Genomic DNA, 6,000 nt, shown 5'->3' with positions numbered 1-6,000 from the left:
AAAGTGCGCGCGTACACCCTACTATTTCTACGTCCTTTGGACTGACATAGATTTTCCCTATATCCTAACCTGCAAGTAAAAGAACATTATGGCAAAATTGATCCGTTCGCACATTTTGGCATAGTTTTCCCAATTGGGCCCCTAGGTTGGATGATCGCAACCGCAAGGCCAAATGCGGGGGCTAAATGGCCTTTTCACAAGGGGCAACTGATTTTCACGTGTTGCTGCCGTGTTGGGCGGACTGTGTTCTATGATTACGTCATGCCAATGTATGCTTCCTTAACACATAAGTATTTTACTTCATACTTCCCCCCCCCCCTCTCTCTCTCTCCCTCTCCACGAAATACACACCGCCACACCATTCTTCTCTTTTTTCTCTTCATTCTGCATATTCTGCGTTCTTTATACCCCCCTTTCTCCCTCCCTCTCCGCAAAATACACACCGCCACACCTTTTTTCCATTCTCTCTCTTCGTTCTGCATATTCTGCGTTAGGGTTTTCTGTTGGGAGAAAAACCAGAGAAGAAACAGACCAACAGTTGCTGATCTACAGCGTCTGTGGTGGTTTCGATGTCTACGCGTGTGTGGTGGTTTGGTTCTAAAGATCATTGGTGTGACATTCGGATGGTACATCTAGGTTTGATGAGTTGTTTCAACCAAGTGGGGCACTGTAATGTCACACGTGAGGGAGAAAAGATGAAACAATGAGTTTTATGTGTTGTGGATCTCTTGGGTTACGTCTATTTTGCGAAGATCCCCAGTTCTTTGCGTCCTATTTTTTATTGATTTTTTTTAATTTCAAGTTATTATTAATTGTTTTGAAGTTATTACATTATGGAATATGGAATTTCAGGTGTTGGGTTTTCATAAAAGGAAAAATCTAAAATGGGCCCACTAGGCTGACAATAAGAAGTGTGAATGTGTATTAAAAAGTGTAAAAAAATATATAGAAATATGTGTTTTCCTTATTCTCTTGTGTGCTTATTGTCAACCCACTGGACTGACAATAGAAAGACCGTTCATAAAAGAATGAGTATATGTTTGGGAAAGTTTGTGGAAGGAGACTCTGCTGGAACTGTCACAGCTTTCTATGTGAGTTTTTATAATACACAGAAAATTAGGAGTAACTTTTTTTTGTTTACGTGGAGTTCAATTGTCACACCCCAAAATGAGAAGTGGTCGCCTATGAACCACAAGACCAAAGCTCATAGAATATGTAGTCTAAAAAGAAATTTAATTATATTCCCAAGCAATGAACTACGAATCAACCAACCCTTTTTTTATTTAATTAAGAACAAATCCAACCAATTAAGTACAACAAAAAGTATGGGGTACAAACATCCCATGAACCAAACAATATCCAGCGATCCAATAATAATAAAAGAACTTAATATCTGACAAATGTTTCGAATGTGGAAGTGATTATTAAAATAATTAAGATGAGACACCCTACGGAGGTCAACAAAAGAAAATCCCCGAGACGCCGCCAGAGTTCGTGCCTGAATCCCCAACTTGCCTGAAAAAAAAGTTGGAATAAATTCGTCAGCTGACGAGCTCAGTTAGTAGCAAAGCATGTATAGTAAAATAAAGTTGTAAAACAGGGATCAAAATAATTCACCATGTCAACATAAAATTGGCATTCGGGTAAACAACAAAGCAATCAATTAATCCAATCAACAATTCATCCGATAAGTCTTAATGGTGATCACAATCCAATCTCCAACAACAATGGGGAACCACAACTAATTGGATCCAATATTGAAACTTAGAATCACCACAGTAGGCAGCCCGTGGAACTTTTCCCTAAGAATGATCCTATCAATGACAACCGTTGAGCATTAGGATCACCAGCCTAACCCGGTCTCTTCCCTAATGGCCAGAGTCACCCGCACACAGAGGATTAATTTCCCTGGATTTCCAAAATATGTTCCCATCGAATTCCACAAAGTTCTCCCCAAAAGATTATTCGAACAACAAATGATTTCACCGATACCGCATGCCAATTTAATATAATCAAATATAACAATGTGTTTCCAATTTCAATCATAAATTTTTCAAAACAACAATTTAAGAGACAAAGGGAAGTTTGAAAGTATGTATCATGCATAATCACTCACCTGGGTCCAAAGCTGAAGCAATCAACAACACAAAACAAGCTTAACCTGAATAAATAATGACAGAACAATAGGATCACAAACCGTGTCGACATCTCTATTGCAATGTTGGACTACTAAAAATTATTCTACCAACCTAAGACTACAACCCAACACTCTAATCCCAAGTCTAAGTGTCCACGTGCACAAACCCACGACCGCACCATGTGCCAAAACTATTCAATTCCTCAATCCCAAACTTATTCCAAAACGCACTACAAACAGAACCTTGTTAATATAATATAAATCTTACACTATCTTAGCACTATAAACCAAAACAACCACCAACCCTCATAAACTCCAAACACATACAAATCACTGACCACCATCACAGTTCACCACTCAACACACCACGCACCATGGCAATCTGCCCACATCGAGCTCTCTCTCTCTCCGTCTCTCTCAATGTAAAATGCAAATTAATCCCATACTAGTCTCCACTTCATGGACCCAATTGCTATGTGAAAAGGTAATTTAATGACTAGAACAAGAACGAGAAAGATAATGAGAGAGATGGGTATACAATTACCTCAAAAAGAATCCCCAAGAAAAATCCTCCTTCAAGGTCCGACTACTACTCCTCTCAAAAGTCAGAAGTTCTATTATGCCAAATGTTAACCCTAATCTAATATACTTATTCCCCGAACCACTACTAACCCACGTACTAATAAGAGGACTAGGCAATAATTACAACAAGTAGCCCTAAGTTTCCTAATATTACAGTAACACCATGAATATTTACAACACGCACAAAATAAATAAATAGAACCTGACCATAACACCCAAAATAATAAATAGCCGATATAATTAATTAAATAATTAAAAGTGCTAGGCCGTAACATCCTTCCCCCCTTAAAATAAATTTCGTCCTAGAAATTGCATACTAATCTCATGCATACAAATATGAGTACTTGCGGATCAAAAAAAAAAATGTGAGTACTTCTCGCCATCTCCTCATCACGTTCTCATGTGGCTAGTTCAACCAGATGATTGCACCACAACACTTTAACCAATAGAATCATTTTATTGCGAAGAACCTTCTCTTTCATATAAAGTATCTCAACGGGTTGCTCATGATAGGTTAAATCATCCCGAACATGTAGTGGTTCATTATCAATAACATGGGATGAACTATGCACATGTAATACCCCGTCCCACATAAAAAATCTACATGGATGATCTTGGACATATAACAAACCTTGTAGGCTACTACTAGTACCTTAGGCTATATGATGTGGCTTATGGATCAAAATCAAGGTATTGAGCCAGTGGTCTACTTGGGACGTTACAGGTGGTATCAGAGCCATCCATGTACACGACCATGTGGGCCTTTGGAGTTTGGTTGGATTTGGTTAATGGTTTGATTAGTATCGGTGATTATAGTGCTCAACTCCTCACAAGGGTGCGAGATTATAAAGTTGGGGAGATTGTAATACCCCGTCCCACATCAAAAGTCTACATGGATGATCTTGGGCATATAACAAACCTTGTGGGTTATTACTAGTACCTTGGGCTTAAGCTTTTGGGCCATGTGGTGTGGCTTATGGATCAAAATCAAGGTATTGGGCCAGTGGTCTACTTGGGGCGTTAGACCACTGGCCTAATACCTTGATTTTGATTCACAAGCCAAACCACATGGCCCAAAAGCTTAAGCCCAAGGTCTCTCTATTAACGTACAAATAATATACCCTAGTTCTCAATATGTATAAGAATAAAAGAACGTTATATCCTATAAAATATACTCTCGCTACAAAGCACATCCGAAATTTTAAGATTAAGTCCGACCCCAAATAAAAATAAGCGGCCCAAATAATATAGAATACGCATAGCTCCACATTGTACATAAAAATAAAAGTTATTCGAGTTTATTTTTATTAGAAAGATGTTTGAGAAATAAAAATAAAATAATTGAGTAATTTGTGTCAAAAATATTATTAATTTTATTTAGCAGAAAAAAGTGGGATGTCACATCATTCCCCCCTTAAAAAGAATTTCGTCCTTGAAATTCAGAAAAGCAGTTAAACTAAAAATTAACACGACTTTTTTTTTTTGTAAACTGAACCATGGTATTTCTAATAGATAGGTAAACGAGATAACACCTTGCCCCTCAGACTGATCAATGTCATTTCCTTCCTTTGCAAGAGCATAAACAAGTCCATGAATTGCTGGTTGATTTTGTTTCTTTAGGGTGTGGTTAGACTGGTTTTGATTTTGAAATGATTTATATGATTGTAGTCCTACATCTCCTTTTCCCCCACATCGAATAGCTACATGTCCAAGTTGTCCACAATTGTAACATAACTTAGGTGAGCCATCACAACTATAACCATAATAAAAAGAAAACAAATGATAAGGTGAATTAATGGGCGATTTGGGCGATTCCCACATGAATTTCGACGATTAAGTTGGAGATTCCTGTGGTTTCATCTGATTCAAAGCAGCAATCAATGGCTGACGGGACTATCTCCTTTACAGATGGGTTAGGACTCAAGGCGTTAGACTTTAACGAAGTCAGGAGAAAATAACAGATCTCTGAACTTTCAAAATCTTCTCAAATTCCTTCTACCCAGTTGGAGATGGAAACTCAAAAGGTGAACATCTCAGGTGATTTTAACTCGGGACCCATTCTCGAAAATGCAAATCAGGCAACATCTTCAACTGGGTTTGGGCCATTCAGCCCTAAACCAACAAAAAACCTGTAGACACTCCAATCTTGTAGGGAGGTATTGCCGAACAGATAAACTAATAACCAAGCACGTGATACGAGAGATCACGGGTTAAACCACCATGAGCGGTGGTCGGCGATACGAACAAATGGCATGAGAGGTCATTGGCATAAACTGACTGTACGACAGAAAGAGACATACCGTTATATTGGTCCAAATAGTTAAACAAGGATCAAGTTACACGTAAAGTAGCTAGGTCCAAGTAGTCTGTTCGGCTACGAGATAGCCGAACAAGGAAAGAGCTCCAATTAAAGAGTGAGAGCAGAGGGAATACTCTAGAAGATTCCAGAGAAGTCATGTCCCGTAAAAGGAATGAGATCCCGAAGAAATAGGATCTAGAAAAGATACCCAACGAGAATGGGATGTTCGGCCAGTTATGGAAAAGGGTCCTAAAAGGACTCTTAAGTAATAAACTGATAAGGGAACGAGAATCCAAGATATCCAGGATTTCCTCTACGAGTTAGGAACATTAGGGCAACAGGGATGCTTGGGCAGCAAGCATAAGAAAAATCTATAAATATAAGGTAAATCTAGAGGCAAAAGGTACGCAGTTTATTACGATCTAATCTCGTTCCTACTGATAGTTAGGGTTTCTATAGTACGTGATACTAACTTTGGCATCGGAGGGCCTTTGCCACGAGAGGCAAAGGTGCACTCATTCCTTGTCTATTTTGCAGATTAGGGTACCGACGATGAATTAGGCTTCCGGTGAAAAGGCATGAATAAGCCGTAGCAATCCAAGTTAATCCGAAGCATCAATTGTTTTCATCCCCCTACAATTGGCGCCGTCTGTGGGAAAGAACCAAATTTTTCTGAAAAATAATCATGATGGAAGAAGATCCAGTTACGCCATTTAGTCCAAAGGATCAGTTGGGTGGGGGAAAAGATAAATCCTCACTAGGTGCTCCGAGAAAGCCCACTGGTAGACATGACAGAGATAACTCCAAAGAAAAAGGAGACAAAACTGCCACCGGCTCCACGAGAAGGAGTAAGTCTCATCGAAGAGAAGAATCAGTCACCCATTCAAGAAGTATACACAATGATAACGATGTCCTAGATAAAAAGAGAAGGGAAATCGAGGAGTACGCTCGTTTGATTAGAAAACGAGAGTACAAGATACAA

Source organism: Rhododendron vialii, chromosome 3a (assembly GCF_030253575.1).
Source record: "Rhododendron vialii isolate Sample 1 chromosome 3a, ASM3025357v1".
In the NCBI taxonomy this organism is placed as follows: domain Eukaryota; kingdom Viridiplantae; phylum Streptophyta; class Magnoliopsida; order Ericales; family Ericaceae; genus Rhododendron; species Rhododendron vialii.
Note: the sequence above shows the minus strand (reverse complement) of the source record.